The sequence below is a fragment of the Helianthus annuus genome, chromosome 6, assembly GCF_002127325.2.
Source record: "Helianthus annuus cultivar XRQ/B chromosome 6, HanXRQr2.0-SUNRISE, whole genome shotgun sequence".
In the NCBI taxonomy this organism is placed as follows: domain Eukaryota; kingdom Viridiplantae; phylum Streptophyta; class Magnoliopsida; order Asterales; family Asteraceae; genus Helianthus; species Helianthus annuus.
In genome coordinates, this window is record NC_035438.2 from 111,151,364 (window position 1) to 111,168,815 (window position 17,452).

The following is a 17,452-nucleotide window of genomic DNA, read 5'->3' on the forward strand; positions in this document are numbered from 1 at the left end:
CTTTTCCTGCGGATGTGTTGGCGTCGTTTCTTCCGCCGCTGGAGGTACTTCTGCAGGCCCTACGGTGCGGTTTCGTAGTGTGATGAGGTGAACTTGCGCCTTTGGGTTTGTTTCGGTATTGCTAGGTAATGCGCCTTGCGGTCTCTCGGAAAAATTTTGTGCTAGTTGATTTATTTGTTTTTCTATGTTTTGAATGCTAGCTTGTTGATTCCTAAAATTAGATTCTAATTGTAGAAATCTTTCCGAGTTTTTCTTATCAGTGTCGGAGATGAGGCGAGATATAGTATCTTCGAGCCTTTCTCGTCCACCTTGTTGTTGAGTGAAATTCTGTGACTCATTCCTTGATTGCTGAAAGTTTGTTCGTTGGGTTTGTTGGTTACTACTATTGCCGGTTTCCCTCCAACCAAGGTTTGGGTGGTTTCGCCATCCTTTGTTGTAGGTTCCCGTTGGAGGACCCGACGGCCTAGGTCTATTATCAATGTAGTTTACCATTTCTTGTTGATCGTCCGTTTCTTTCATGCAACTCCAATTTTCATGTGACCCACCACACCCCTCACAAGCCATAACCGAGACTGTTTTTGTCATTTCTAATTTTTTTATTTTTGAAGAAAGGGCCTCGATTTGGGCTTGTAAAGAGGTGCTTTCGTCGACCTTATGGGCGCCAGGGGTGATAGACTTATTTCCCCGGGGAGTGTGCCATTGAAAATTGGTTTGAGCAATTTCCTCAATTTGATTATATATTTCGTGTGGGCGTCGATTACCTAAAAGTCCCCCGGAGCTAGAATCAAGTGTCTGCCTAGTATGTGGCAACAATCCATTGTAGAAAGTGGATACTTGTTGCCATATTGCGAGGCCGTGATGGGGGCACTTGCGTAATAGCTCCTTGAACCTTTCCCAAGTTTCATATAAGGATTCCCCGTCCTCTTGTGAGTATGTATTAATTTCAGCCATTAATTTAGCAGTTTTAGAAGGAGGGAAATACTTATATAGAAATTTTTGGGCTAGTTCATCCCAGGTGTTTACCGATCCAGCTGGGAGGGTGTTGAGCCAAGCTTTCGCTCGGTCTTTCAGTGATAATGGAAACATACGGAGGCGGATGGCGTCGTTTGATGCCCCATTGATCCGAAAGGTATCACATATTTCTAAGAAATTAGTTATATGTAGATGGGGATCCTCGTCCGCAAGCCCGTGGAAGGTTGCGGAGTTTTGGAGCATTTGTATCAAATGCGGTCGAAGCTCGAAGTTATTGGCTTCGACATTCGGAGCATTGATAGCGGCGCCTAGATTACCTACGGTGGGCCGTAGATAATCCATAAGGGTACGTTGGTCCGCCATTGGGGGTGGATCACCCGAAACCTTCTCTTGGTTTTTGGCTTTTAACCTTTTTCTGAGAAAGCGTTCGGGTTCTTCTAGCGGTTCTTTTATGTCTTTATTGGAACTGGAGCTCATACACTACGTGAGGATGGTGTCGGGTTCCAAGTCCTGCAATAAAAACAAAAAAGAATGTCGGTCAGAAGGTTCACCACGGCCCCGTGTTGAGCGAACACGGCCCCGTGGTCGGAAATACAGTGATTGTTTTCCAGATCCCAGTTACTGGAAGTTGGACACGGCCCCGTGTTGCACCGGCACGGCCCCGTGGTCAGCCTTCTGTAACTTGAAAAACAAAAACTGCCAGTAACTTTGCTAAGCACGGCCCGTGTCCGACCAGGCACGGCCCCGTGCTGAGCTCTGCAGAAGCTAAAAATCTAAAAAAAATCCTAAAAAATTAAAGAAAAATAAAATATGATTAGGCCGTTGATTCCTAACTTTCTTAAAATCCTTGTGTCCCCGGCAGCGGCGCCAAAAACTTGATGCGTGTTAGTGTATATATGTTTTTAGATATATATTTAAGCCCTTTTTACACTTTTAGCCAAGTTTTAAATTTATAAAACACGATATTTACTAACACTAAGCACACATATGGGCAAGTGCACCCATCGCGGACGTAGTATAGTGTTGGTAAGATACCGAGGTCGTCCAAGGACACAAGAGCTTTTAATACCGGTTTATCCTCAACGTCTAATCAAATCAAAAAGGTTAGAAAAATGTTTTAAACTAAGAAAAATAAAAACTAACTAAATGCTGAAAATAAAAATAAAATAAAAACAGATAGACAAGATGAATCACTTGGTTCCGACACGTGTATTAGTATAACCTTTGATTATTTTCGCACTTTTGCACTTGTTTAAGAGATTATCTTAGTTATTGTAGTAGGCCCCTCTTTTGAAGGCGACGTTACCCTCAACCCAGTAGTTTGAGTCAGCAAGGATACAATCCTAAAGGGTCGGATTATTGAAAGATAATGAATTAAGTTATTAATGCAAATTATGGTAGGCCCCGCTTTTGGCGGTGACGTTACCCTCGGCTAAGTAGTCTGAGTCAGCAGGGATACAGTCCTAAATAGCCGGGTTATTAATAGTAGTTAACTTATGAGGGGGTCAAAGAGTTTGAATCCCCGCCATCCAATACCTATGGGCATTGAAGGAGATCCAACTAAATTTGACCCAGGTCCCAAGCAGGACCTCTAAACGCTGAACAAGGGCAAGACCCTTACCAAACCGTTCCCTTAACCCCCGACCAGGTAGCCAACATACCTCCATATAGACCGTGGAGATATGAATGGTGAAAATCTTTTATTTTATATAGACAGTAAAATAACGCCAAGACACCACGGACAAACGATAAGGAAAGATCACCTTCAACATAAGTAACTAGTTATTAAAGTCATTAATACAAAACCAAATAAAAAGTGCAAAAGATTAAAAATAAAAAGTATTATACTAAACACTTGTCTTCACCAAGTGATGTAAGAGACTTAGGCAAACATGGCCTTGATTGTCAAGAACTCTTACGATCAATCTTGGATCCCGAGACGACTCACACACTCTACGATGGACAATGGATGATGGTGGTGGATGATGGTGTTATGGTGGTGGTGGGTGGTGGATGAAGTGTGAGAGAGGTGGTGTGCCAAGGGATGAGAGAGAATGAAGCCAAGCTCCTCTATTTATAGGCTGAACAGAAGGCTGGACACGGCCCCGTGTCCGCTGGACACGGCCCCGTGCCCGCCTGACACTCTCTCTCTTCATTAATTGTAATTGCGAATTACAATTAATGCGCCTGCTGTACTTTCACCACGCCCCCGTGCTCGCTGGACACGGCCCCGTGGTGGGCAATGGAAACTTCTACTGGTTTGTCTTTTCTGCTGCTTCCTGGGCACGCCCCCGTGTTCGCTGGACACGGGGCGTGTTCAGACTCTGTTTCCTTCTTTTTGCCTTGGGAGGTGCCGTTGAGGGTCCGGGCAGTCCACTTTTGTTCCTTTTCTTGTATTTATGGTAGAATTAGTGGTCTTTTTGCTTCTTTTGTGATTTTGAGCTCATTTCATCCTGAAAATACAAAAGGAAGACAAAAACACTCTTTTTCCAACATTAGTACTTAAAAAGGGTTAGTTTTATGCCTTAATTGATGTGTTTTATATGTTGCATTTTACACACATCACGAGCCCAGCCCCAGGCCCAACAGTACGGACCTCGTTGTGACTTTGTGCCCAACGCATAAATCCGCTAGGTTTGAGTCTCCCTACTTGCACTTCACACATATCAATGGCCTTGCAAACCATTGGTGATATCTTTTTCCTTATTTGCTACATACTAGGATTTTACATACTTACAAAGGTTTATTTACTCACCTACACATGAACTCGCTCAACATTATTGTTGATTTTTCAACTTACATGTATTTCAGGGAACTAAAAGGATCTGGCACGGTATGGCACGTTTTCTCGCTGCACTAGTTACGAGGTCATCCGAGTTTAAGGGATGTGACTTTTTCCTGGACGAGTCACAGTTCTTAAACTGTGTTATGTCATGTTGATGTTATGTCTGTTGAACACTGTTTATGTTGTTAGGATGTGTTTCCGTTAAGACAATGTTATGGTATTTTGCTTTTCAAACTCAATTTAATGGATGATCTTGCATGGTTTTATTTCATATAGCTTTGTTATGGTTAAGCTATGGTATTAAGAAGTCACACCAAAATAACCACGCTTCCGCAAAGCCGGGGTGTGACAGATACTGCGGATTTGTACGAACACTCTAGCCTTAGACAGAAAACTCAGGGTACAGGCACCCACTCTTCCAGTTTGCACGTGTTCACATTATTTAGACCCAAACTTTGACGAAATTTTAAAAACTTTGAAGGTTCGAAACCTTATAATAAATCACCCTAGAACAGATGATTAGTTTTCAAAGCAGATCAAATTTATGTTCTTGTTGTGGTTGTCACCTAAGGATAAGTGACGGTATTGTTTTAAAATCTAAACACAAGAATCTTGTGTTAGGGTCCTAGGAAGGTTATAGTCTAGGTCAAATCATTGCTAATAACCTAATTCTCTATAACCACGAGCTCTGATACCAACTTTTCTGTCACACCCCGACCACGTAAAACAACAAAACGTGGCGGAAACGTCGGGGAGTGTTGTAACAGAATCATTGTTTCATAACACATGGAAAATTGAAATGTTGTTTTATTGATTAAAAGAGTTACAATGTCTTAACAAACAAAGAAGTAAAACAAAATTTAACTAGTCTTGCTTCTTTTATTGTCACTAAGGCCTTGTCCAATCCTACGTGAGCATGCATCAATATCATCATCATATATCATCAACTATTGTACCTGAAACACATGTGAAAATACATCAGCATAAAAATGCCGGCGAGTACATAGGTTTCATGAAAAGTAGGATTCATGACCTAGGTTTAAGAAAATGTTTAACAAAAACTTGTCATGAATCCAGTTTAAGTGTTTGCTTTTATAAAACGTTTGAAAATCGATGTTAGATATGTATTGTTAAAAAAAAGAATGATGTAAGGTTAAATGAATAACCAAGTAAAAATGAGTTTGTATAAAACAAACTGTTTTGTAAAAACAATGTCTTGTGAAAAATATGTTATTTGTGTAAAAATGTGTAAATCCAAATTGAATGATTTTAATAACGCTACGACATGTAATATAATACAAGCACTTATATATAGGAAGTACCAGCGGCGTGTCCACCATGCTTGTATCACATTCCACACGTCTCGTTACTTAAATCACTTACCCAAACAAACCACCAATGTAAAGTTCCCACGTCTAAACCATTTATCAAATGTCTTTATGTCAAAATGTTTATGTCAAAATGTAGCCCATGAAATGTGTATGACAATATCAAAATGTCTATGTCAAATGTCAATCAAGTAATGTGTAAACATAATGTCATGTATGGCGAGTGAAATATGTATCAACTAAACCATAGGTAAAAATGCACAACAATGTACTAAGTATGCACACAATGGGCATACATAGCATGTGATGTAAAATGTACTAAGTATGATGAACATACAAAGCATAAAATGTCATGTAAAACGATATACTAAGTATGCACACAATGGGCATACATAGCATGTGATGTAAAATGTACTAAGTATGATGAACATACATAGCATAAAATGTTATGTAAAACGATGTACTAAGTATGCACACAATGGACATACATAGCATGTGATGTAAAATGTACTAAGTATGATGAACATACATAGCATAAAATGTTATGTAAAACAATGTACTAAGTATGCACACAATGGGCATACATAGCAAAAATGTAATGAAATCATGTACTAATAGTGTACTAATGAACATAGCAAGTATATGATACGAAAACATGAAAAGCATGAAAGTAACAAGTAGGCACATGTGTTTCACCCCAAAATGTTTGGAAAACAGTAAAAGAGGGGTCTATGTACTCACTTGAGATTTCTTAGAAGTCCTAGAATAACCACCAAGCAAAGCTAGAAGATCATGGATTCAAACGGCACCTATAAAGGTATCTACATTAATAAACGGACCTATCGGAGGATCGGGTAGTACGAGGGTTCGTAAACCAAATAAGTATGGGAACTTATGTAACATGGTTTAACAAAGCCTACATACTAAAACGAAACTTATCCTAAGTGCTTTTGACCCGTTACGACCCGCTTAGGTAGCTTATGCTACTTTAACGCGTCGTTTGCGTAAGACGCGTTTGGAACGCCTAACTAGCCCTATGACAAGTATTATATGCCTTAACATGTCTAATGTTGTTGCTAAATCAGTTTAGATGTCAAAAATTAAGTTACATATGCTTAAAATGAATTTATGCGTAAAAAGGGCATTTTGGTAATTTACCTAAGGCATATAAACTACCTATCATACAACTACTTAAACGACGTGACCATAAGGTATAACCTTGGAAGGTTATTCCCTATACAACTATGGTCACCTAAAGTGTTTGGTCGAATCCTAAAGATCGACCAAATGGGTCGGGTTCGAAAGTATAAGCGATTGTTTAGATCGCTTACCTTTACGACCCTAGACAAGCACAAAACTAAAAATGACGAGCTAAACATGCTAGAATATGTTTAGTAAAGTTAGAATACAGGTTTGGTATTAAAACAAACGGTTTTAATACCCTAGAGTAGTTTGGTTACAAAATACGCAAGAAAACGCATTTTGGCCGAAACTATGACTCGTCACTGAGCCTAGATAACGTGGTAATCAGTAGGTATAGTCACTAGGGACTATAACCATCGTGATTACGCTCACGTTATGAAGTTCAAACGAACTTCGCGTTGACCATAAACTGGTCAAAGCAGGAAGTCAAACATAGTTTGACTTTAACGCTAAAATGAACGAAAAACACGAAAGAATACTTACAGAAGGTCCCCGTAAGATTTGACCCGATTCACTCTCAGGTAGGAAGCATATACTTCCACTTACAGAGTTTTGAATCAGTTCAAATGTGAGGAAATAATGAAATGAAGGTGGGTATTTATAGGAATGGCACAACCATTAGGATCGTTCATCGCGAAACGTTCTTCGATCTCCGCCGTCCATGTGGGCACATGGTATTTGGATACCATGGGCTCTTAAAAACCATCAAATTTGGCCACTTGAATGATCAAAAACCAGGTTCAAGGGTGTGGAACAGCTGGAACAGATTTTTTGCTGATCTGGGACTTTCACGTGGCCCGCGTAAGGCACACACCAACTCTCACGCGGCCCGCTTGGACATAGTTTCCAGAATTGACAGAAATGGTCCCTGAACTTTAGAAACATGCAATTCGGCCCATTTTTGACACGTTTAAGCCCCGTTAATCTCATTTCAAGCCTCTAAAATGAAGTTAAAGTATAGGGAACTCAAAACATGCTCAAAAAATATCTCGGATGTCGGTTCGTTTGGTCGTACGGTTGCGTTATTCGATTAATTACGACGGGAGTCGTAACGAACGCAAAAACGATCCAAATTAAGCGACGAATGGAATTTTATCATGCCAAACACTAAAATAAAATATTTTAATGCTTACATAAAATTTTGGAAGTCCGGAAGTATTCAGAACGTAAAATATGCGCGGAAATGCAAACTTATGCACTTTTTGACGCTTTTAGTCCCTGAATGAGCATAAAGTTTATTTTTGCGCACCAAACACCTCAAAGCCTATTTATAAGCTATGTAAAGGATATTTAGGGCATATTTAGCTTATGATAAAGTTCCAAAATGTTTGTTACAGTACAAATTGACATACTTTCGCAGTTTGTCGAATTTAGTCCCTCTAAGCGAATAAACTTGATTTCGGCATACCAAACCATCCAAAACTTATCTCTAAGTTATGTAAAAGTTATTTAAGGTATGTTAAGCCTATGTCACTATTCCAGAGTGTTTGTTGCATTAAACTGGTTATATTTACGCATCAGGTCGCGTATAACCTTCCAGAAAGCGATTTAAAGCCCGAAATCGAACAAGAATTAATATGTGCAAATGATACACATATTTATACAAATCCCAAGTATGAAATACAATATTTCATTGGTTTGGTATTTGAAGAGACACAGGTGTCACACGCCGGCCCACTTACGCTTATTTGGCACTTGAATAAGATGTTACGTAACCTCTATTTTACATCACACATTATCACCACAACAAACCCTACCCTTTTTACTGATTGGCGACGGCTGTGGACCCCCCCTCGAAGTAGTAACCTTCCAACATTCGGTTGTGTGTAATATCTTTATGTTTGAATCAAATCTCTAAATCTCTTTGTCTTGCATGCTTGGTGGTACCGATTCATGACTAAGATTAATGTTTATGTTGTGTTTGATGATTAATATGTTATTGGTTTGCATGGTTATTAGTGCGATGTTAAGACCTACCAACATGGCTATATTAAATGATGATTTATCTTATATGAATGTGTGTGAACAACCAAATAATTGTTTTAAGACTCATGTTTATCAATGATTGTAATGGTTATGATAATTGTTAGCAATGTGTATTAGAATTAATGCATGTGATGATATGATAGAAAACGTTGAATCTGGTTAGTGTTTTCTCCATAGTTTAGTCGTTAAGATGCAAAAGAAAACGATTTGCGATTGATCATGTTATTATTGATACTACTTATTGATTAATACTAGTATGTGTGATTGATATGTATTTTAGAGTTTTAGCATTAAATTGATTTTGGATATGAGCCTCTAGTAAATGGTTTGGGTCGCATGATTAATGACTAATAGTTAGGGTTGCATGATAATAAGTTTCTGTTGAATTGCTTATGTAGGAAATTAATTATAATGATCAAATCAAGGAGTAGGGGGAGATGCATGATAGAGTTAAACATGATTCCTTGATGTGATTTTTGTGTGATGATGTGATGCCCTTGACTTTTCGTGCCTCTTGTGTCTAACCTTATGCATGCGTCCAAGAGATTCCCCCTCCCCCCAATATTTACTTGAATGAATATATTATATTTACTTGAATCCTACAACTTTTAGCGTATGTTTCTAAGTTTATCTGCCTATCTCGTGCACCAGAAAATGATTACATGATTTCGTATGTTTAGCTGATTAACTATACATGATTACGTACGTTTAATTAATTAACCTTACATGATTACGTATGTTTGGTGTGTGTGTCGTGCAACTGATTTAGAAAACCAAACGAGTTGGGCCGCGTACATTTGGGCCACATAATCACACTTCATTGGATGACAACAGTCATAACATGAACCACCCATCATCTTGATCTCGGCCCATTACACACTTTGGACCGCCGGCCCACTTAAGCTTATTTGGCACTTGAATAAGATGTTACGTAACCTCTATTTTACATCACACATTATCACCACAATAAACCCTACCCTTTTTACTGATTGGCGACGACTGTGGACCCCCCCCCTTGAAGCAATAACCTTCCAGCATTCGGTTAGTGTGTAATATCTTTATGCTTGAATCAAATCTCTAAGTCTCTTTGTCTTACATGCTTGGTGGTACCGATTCATGACTATGATTACAGTTTATGTTGTGTTTAATGATTAATATGTTATTGGTTTGCATGGTTATTAGTGCGATGTTAAGACCTACCAACATTGCTATATTAAATGATGATTTATCTGATATGAATGTGTGTGAACTACCAAATAATTGTTTTAAGACTCATGTTTATCAATGATTGTAATGGTGATGATAATTGTTAGCAATGTGTATTAGAATTAATGCATGTGATGATATGATAGAAAACGTTGTATCTGGTTAGTGTTTTCTCCACAGTTTAGTCGTTAAGATGCAAAAGAAAATGGTTTGCGATTGATCTTGTTATTATTGATACTGCTTATTGATTGATACTAGTATGTGTGATTGATATGTGTTTTAGAGTCTTAGCATTGAAATGATTTTGGATATGAGCCTCTACTAAATGGTTTGGGTCGTATGATTAATGACTAATAGTTAGGGCTGCATGATAACAAGTTTCTGTTGAATTGCTTATGTAGGAAATTAATTATAATGATCAAATCAAGGAGTTGGGGGAGATGCATGATAGAGGTAAACATGATTCCTTGATGTGATTTTTGTGTGATGATGTGATGCCCTTGACTTTTCGTGCCTCTTATGTCTGACCTCATGCATGCGTCCAAGAGATTCCCCCTCCCCCCAATATTTACTTGAATAAATATATTATATTTACTTGAATCCCACAACTTTTAGCGTATGCTTCTAAGTTTATCTGCCTATCTCGTGCACCAGAAAATGATTACATGATTTCGTATGTTTAACTGATTAACTATACATGATTACGTGCGTTGTGACAACTATCAGATTTGCTTGTATCCGTACGTTTAATTAATATTGATCTATGCTTAATGACTGTGCTTAATTACAACTGTATATTTTATTGCTTACTGATTTCTGTTACATACGTACACATGCATCACATTCATACTGTCACTCCATTTATTACACACAAAACTATAGTGACAAACTTGATGCGCAAAAGCACAGTTAGCACAGTGAACGGATAACCCAGTAAACATGCTGACATTGCCAGCACTAGACAGACATTGTCTCTGAGGCCAGTATGAGCCGGGAATAGATTACTACACTAGTAGGGAGTGTAGGGAGGTGAGGATCATAAAACTGCGTCACTAGGTGATAGTTATAGTGCCGGGAAGTGCCTAAAACTCACTTTAACTGCAAAATTCTGCACTTTTAAACAATATTCAGCATTTAGTCATGCTAGTCACTTGCAAAAATATGGCAGAATGGCCCTGTATACTTTCCTAAGTGTCAGGAATTAATTGTGACACAAAAAGTATTATAAAAGACACTTTACGGGTTAGTTAAGCACTTTAACGGGACGGTATCTAACCGAACAGCCGGACATTACCCGTAACACTAAAATATTACAAGAGACATTATTTTTACTTTTCTGAGCTAGCTATGGTTCCCGAACTTCATAACACACTATATAAATATCAAGCAACTAAACACCCTAACTAAATACTTGAACTCTAACTATTATGCTTAACTAATAATTGAAATCCAACCAATAACCCCCCCCCCCCCCCTAATCCGATCGGTTCCCCATGTGGGAACACACTCCACCATTTTTATTAGTTTATTTAATGTGTCTAGTATCTAAAAGATGGATAAAACACTAAGAATGGATTATAAATATGACCATTAGCTCACTAACCTTCATTTCACAATACAACACCAAAAAGCTCTCTCTCTTCCTCCCTTGGAGTGTTCGGCCGAGAACACTAGCACCACCACCGCCACTATTCAAGTCTTGTTCACTCATTTCACATACACTCAAAGGTGCAAGGTGACATACAAACAAGCTTGGTGTGTACGGAAGCTCAAGGACCTCTCTCGTTTTCTTTTAACCACCACATTTCTTCACTTGAACTCTCCTAGCCTTGAGCTAGTGGTAAGAGTCTTAGATCCATTCATTTCACATGCTATGAAGGTGGTTAAAGTATGATTCATGACGTTAAACTTAAGAACTCTAAAGTATGAACATAAAAGCTTTACACAAAGGTCATGAGATGAAAGGTGATAACACATGATAAATCTGGATTAAATGAACAAAAATCTGTTGTGAATGACTTAGGGTCTGATGTTAATCGTATTAGAATGAATGGTAATCGTATGTGTACTTTTTAATGGCACTTATACTACAAAAAGCATGCTTATTTTCATTTTCAACCGACTTTAACTGGCTGTAACAGGACCTTAATAAAATGAAAAATGAATTTTCTGAAGTCTAGGTTTATGTACTATGAGATACGGTTCTAATGACACTAGAATCACAATTTTTGGACTTTGTTTACTATTTTTAAAGCGTCGATTTGTAACAGCAGCTAAAGCTGCATTTTTACAAGAGTAAATAAGAGTCATATTTTTAGTCATAACTTGAAACCTGAGTAAAGTTAGATCCTGAAATTTGTACTGTAGATGGTCACTGTTGTCGCCGTGATTCTCCAACTGGAATTACATCAAACGGACTTACAATGAATTTTAAATAAAATATTTCGTGAACTGCTGTCAGAAAAAGGTAGATCTGAATGCAGTCCGGAAAATGAATTTTTATAAAATATTGGTGATGATTTAGACCACGATACTTTTACACAATAATATTTGGATCGTATAAGACATTCTGAAAAAATTTGGGAATTTTCAGAATAAGATAACTATTTTATTAAAATACCCGAAAACAGCCTAGTTTTGTGTTTTAAAACTAAGTCGGTATAAGTAGTATTTTGCATGCCTAAATGTCGGGTTGGTTATTTGAAAGCGATCTAACTTGTTATATGTTAAAGAAAATGATACGCTAGTCAGCGTGGACGCCTCCATTTACAAAGGAAACTCTGGCGAAATTTTTCTAGAAATATAACGCTTAGAAATATTTTCGGTGACAAGTGTTATAAATATATTTTTAACTTGTTTTCCAAAATATAAATTTCGCCATGATTTTTATTACAAAATAACCAAGTGTCCTCGGAGGTGGATTTTCGTAAATGAAACCTGTTAAATATATATTGAGAATATATATTTCATAATGAAACGCTTGTGTGATTATGTGATTATTTTGTGAACTAGAGATATATTATTTTTAGGGTAAAAATAATATTACTTGATATCTATCATGAAAATATGACTCCAAGATAGTACCAACGCCCTCACAAATAAATATTTAAGTTACATCGGTATTGTTTTTACAACGCGAACTCTAAAATATAAGTTGTGTATTTTCGGAAAATACTCTTAATGGTGTATTTTGACAAAGTATTATTTTGGGAATATATTAAGATATTTTTATTTGGAACAATACATCGAATTATAACGCCATTACCTGGCAGGATATACAGGTACATATATTATTTTAAGAATACGAGTATAGAAATATAAATTACCCCCATCCTTGGGAGGAAATACGCATATACAATACTTGAGAAGTATAACTCTAAAATAGTTGTCTAACTATTATTTCAAAACCTTAAAAACAGTTATAACTTGGAATAATACCAGAAACGTAACCCAAAAACACAAATACTAAGACAAGGCACTACCCGTTCGTCTAATAGACATTAGACCATTGTAGGTAGTCATGATTGCCGTGGAGATTTGGTTTACGAGTACGAAGATGCAATACTGTGAGTTCATGTCCCCCTTTTCTCTTAATTGTTTTCAGTTTTATAACTTCGGGGGTGGAATACATGTTACGTACTGCTACAGACAATTACAAATGGTATGGTTAGCTAAGGAAGGAACTGTTAGATTATGTGATTGGATAGGTGAAATCTTAAGACCATTAGTGCTCGTGGGACGATCGAGGGATACAAGTGATAGGTCTATTTGAGCTTAACAAACCCCACCCATGCGCCCGCTGGTTGGACCATGTGGTGACCTTGACTCAACACCACCCATGCGCCCGCGGGTTAGACCATGTGGTGAATACATCTTAGCCTCACCCATGCACCCGCAGGTTGGACCATACGGTGATTACATTCTAACACCACCCATGAGCCCGTAGGTTGGACCATGTGGTGACTAGGTCCTATCCCCTCCCATGCGCTCGCAGGTTGAACCATGTGGATACATATTAACTGATATGTTTCCTTATTTGCTTTCATTCTAGAGTTTACGAAACATTCATAATTACAACGATTATAAAGGTTTATTCGCACGCATATACTAAACACATGAACTCGCTCAACTTTTGTTGACTTTCAAACTACATGTATTTCAAGGAACTAATGGATCTGGAAGGGTATGCATGTGTCATCAAGCTGCATAGTGACACAAAAGATGTTATCCATGGTCATCGGGTTTAGAGGGTGTATTCCTTTCCTGGACAGGATTCGTGATTCTAAACTCCGATTTTACTTAAGTACTTTTGTCGAGTCCTTGTGAACTCATTTAAATATGTCATGATTTGTAACTTATGGTAGCATGTTTTCAAGAACAAGTATGTTATGGTTTTCTAAACGTCATTAATGGATGAACATCTCATGTTTTTATCATATAGCATTGTTATGATTGATTGCTATGGTATTGAGAAGTCACACCAAATAAACCCACGCTTCCGCAAAGCCAGGGTGTGACTGCTTGGTATCAGAGCCTTGATCATAGCGAACTAGGATTCCTTCTCGAGTCTAGACTATGATCACTAGGGCTCTCACGAAAACATTTTTACACTGCATACATTACGTCCAGATCCGGGATACAAAATATTTTTACAAATAAAAGTATGAGCACATTTTTTTCAAAATTTATGGTTCAGTCATGTAGACTGGGGGGCCAATCTGTGAGATTGAGAGGCCAGGGAGTTAGTCTGAGAGACTAGGAAGTTCAGTCTGAGAGACTGGGAGGGTAGTCTGGGAGACTGGGAGGTTCAGTCTGGGAGGCTGGGAGGATAGTCTGAGAGACTAGGAGGGTAGTCTGGGAGACTAGGAGGTTCAGTCTGGGAGGCTGGGAGGATAGTCTGAGAGACTAGGAGGATCAGTCTGGGAGGCTGGGAGGATAGTCTGAGAGACTAGGAGGTTCAGTCTGAGAGGCTGGGAGGATAGTCTAGGGAAGACTAGGATGATTACTTGCTTACATTAATTGAGACTTAACTGCTTATTTGATTTAAGGTTGATGTACATGCATATGTGGTAGTTGTTCGCATACACTAATTGTTAGTAATTATTGTGAATATACATGCTACGCACCGGCACACGCGTCACCTTCCTCAGGGAACGAATTGTCAGATGACAACGACCCTACGGCCACCGCCACAGATGATGAGACTGTACCCGCGCCAGAGATGTTTACGTCAGACACTGAGAGTGACCCTAACATGCTGACCAAGGACGAGGACGATTTCCAACAGTCTGCGCTACTAGATCCTGGTGATACTTTACCCTTGCTGATGGCTTCTTTGACAAGAATCCTTCTGTCACTCTCGTTTCGGTCCATGATCACTTCATCACTGGTCATCCCGTTGCTAAGCACACCATGGATCCGATCCTCGACAACGCGCCTCTTGTGGACATTCCTTCCGAAGGTTGGATACTCGACAAACAATATATGACTACATTGGCATGCTTATCGATGGTCCTCCTGCCAACGTCCATGACGATAGAAAATTAGACGAGAACACTGTTACTAACTTCACTTCTTAAGACCCCTGTTAACAAGCCATCCTCTGATTCTAGCATGCATTCAGACTCCTTTGAGTCTGTGATACCTGCAACCTTACAAACAGCCGGATTACAGCATTCTACTACTGACACACGACGACGATGACATGGCTGCTGCTCTATCACCTGTTCGAGACACCACACCGTTACACGACCCAGAGCCTGCTCTTGAGCTAGTTTCTACATCTTTTGGGTCAGCTTGATGTTGCGCCTGCTGCACCTACACCCTTACGTGATCACGATCCTGTTTCTTTTTGGTCTGCCAGACATTGCACCGCTTATATCTACCTGCACCGGGCAATCTCCTCATTTGTTGAGATGTTTGTTTTTACACCCGCGTAACGATCCCACTTGCTACAGCAACATTTCCTACGATCTCACAAGCCGCACCATTTACTACATTCACCTCCACGTCGTTCGACGAGCTATTTCGATGGTTCCTATCACACGTTACGCTGATTCTAGACCCTTACCATCCCTCACATTATGGAGGCTACACACAGGATGAGTTGCTCCTGTAACATCAACTACAGATTAAGCATAAGTCGCAGCATTTTGGAGCTTGAACTATCACCACGTCCTCCACCCTGTCTATGCCAGTATATTTTGTTCCCCCGCATTCATCACAGTCCCCTTTGGGCACACACTCACCTGCTGCTAATACGCCCTCTTGGTTATTAAGGCTCGTTTTCTTTACTGTCAAACAGCAGATCAATCAATTACTTCGACATTTATACGAGCTCGCGAAGGAGTTCACACATGATGAACGGTTTACTTTCCTTTCCTCCTCCACCACAATCATCAGGATAGTTGGTGTTCGGTTTTATGTTGAATGCCTTACCTTGGGGTAAAGACGCTACTAATGAGCGGAGATTATGGAGACTTTTAAAGACCACTTTTTTGACCTCGAGATTTTTGTGCACTAATTGACTTATCGGACAAGGGTAGGGTGACCCTGTGTCCCTATATGGTGTGATACACTTTGTAGACAATGTGATTGCGGTTGGGAAATAATGAAAGCCTGATCGACATATTCCCTATTAAACATGTAACAATACCTTGTGGTCAATAACTAGTAAAAGCTCTGTCGCCATACTCTCACTAAGCACATTGTTGGCCCATATGTTTGTGCAATAATTGCAATGCTATGTGCTAGTTGTTATGTTCCCATTAAATACACTCACGCGTGCATGTTGTGCTATGATGTTATTGCTTGCTATGATGATTGCTTATATGCATATGTATATGCACCACCTAGGTCTCAATCGTTAAATGGATGCTTATGTGCTTATGTCCTTAATAAAGACGTGACCTATCTAATCTTCTTCTTAGAAGATGCCGCCACGAAGGAACACCGATACCAACAACCCTCTGCCAATGACAGAGGAGGAATTACACGAGCGCATCTCACAGGCCATCGCGCAGCATGAGGCCTTTCGCTCTGAACACATCAGAGGTACCTTAGGAAATAACCCATCCAACGGATGCACCTACAAGCAGTTCTTGGGCTGCAAGCCCTTGGAATTCAACGGCACTGGGGGTGCCTTATCCTTCCTACGCTGGATTGAGAAGACGAATTCTGTTTTGCGGGTGAGCAAATGTGCCCCAGAGCATCAGGTCTTGTACATATCCGGATTGTTTCAAGACGGGGCTCTGTCATGGTGGAACCTTTAGGTTCAGATGTTGGGCAAGACCGCTGCGTATGCATTAACATGGGACGAACTGAAAGAACTAATGCATAAGAAGTACTATTCAAGGGCAGAGATCAAGAAGTGGGAAACTGCGTTCTGGAACTTGAAGATGGAAGGTCCAGAGATAGCTGAGTACGTGCAAAAATTTCATGATATGTCTCGGATTGTCCCCTACATGGTAGATCCAGAGTTTAAGAGGATCGAACGCTTTATCGGGGGATTGGCACCTCAGATCCTAAGCCTGGTGACAACATCAAAGCCTAAGACAATTAATGAAGCAATTGACTTAAGTGTGATGCTCACTGAAGAAGTAGTTTGTCACACCCCGACCACGTGGAACATACAAAACGTGGCGGAAACGTCGGGGAGTGTTGTAACAGAATCAATTGTTTCAAATCCATGGCTAATGAAGTTTCGTTTTATTAATCAAATATGAAAGTATACATTGTTTAAACAAGAACCAAAGAATACATAACATAAATTAACTAGTTCTTGTCTCGTTTTAAGTCACTAAGGCACAGGTCCGCCTAAGTATGTCTTGATAAGTCCTATGCATCATCTCCTGAAAACACATGTGAAAATAGGTACGTCAGCATAAAAATGCCTGTGAGATACATTGGTTTTGTGAAAACGGGATTCATGACTTATGTTTGAGAAAATGTTTAGTCATGAACCTTGTAATTT

The 17,452-nt window shown here is 39.2% G+C and overlaps 1 non-coding gene across 1 annotated transcript; it reads left to right on the plus strand.

Moving 5' to 3' along the window:
* The first annotated feature begins 850 nt into the window (after positions 1-850).
* LOC118480020 lies at positions 851-957 on the plus strand. The gene has a single exon (XR_004861661.1). It is a non-coding gene; the product is annotated as a small nucleolar RNA R71 (small nucleolar RNA).
* Positions 958-17,452: the final 16,495 nt, after the last annotated feature.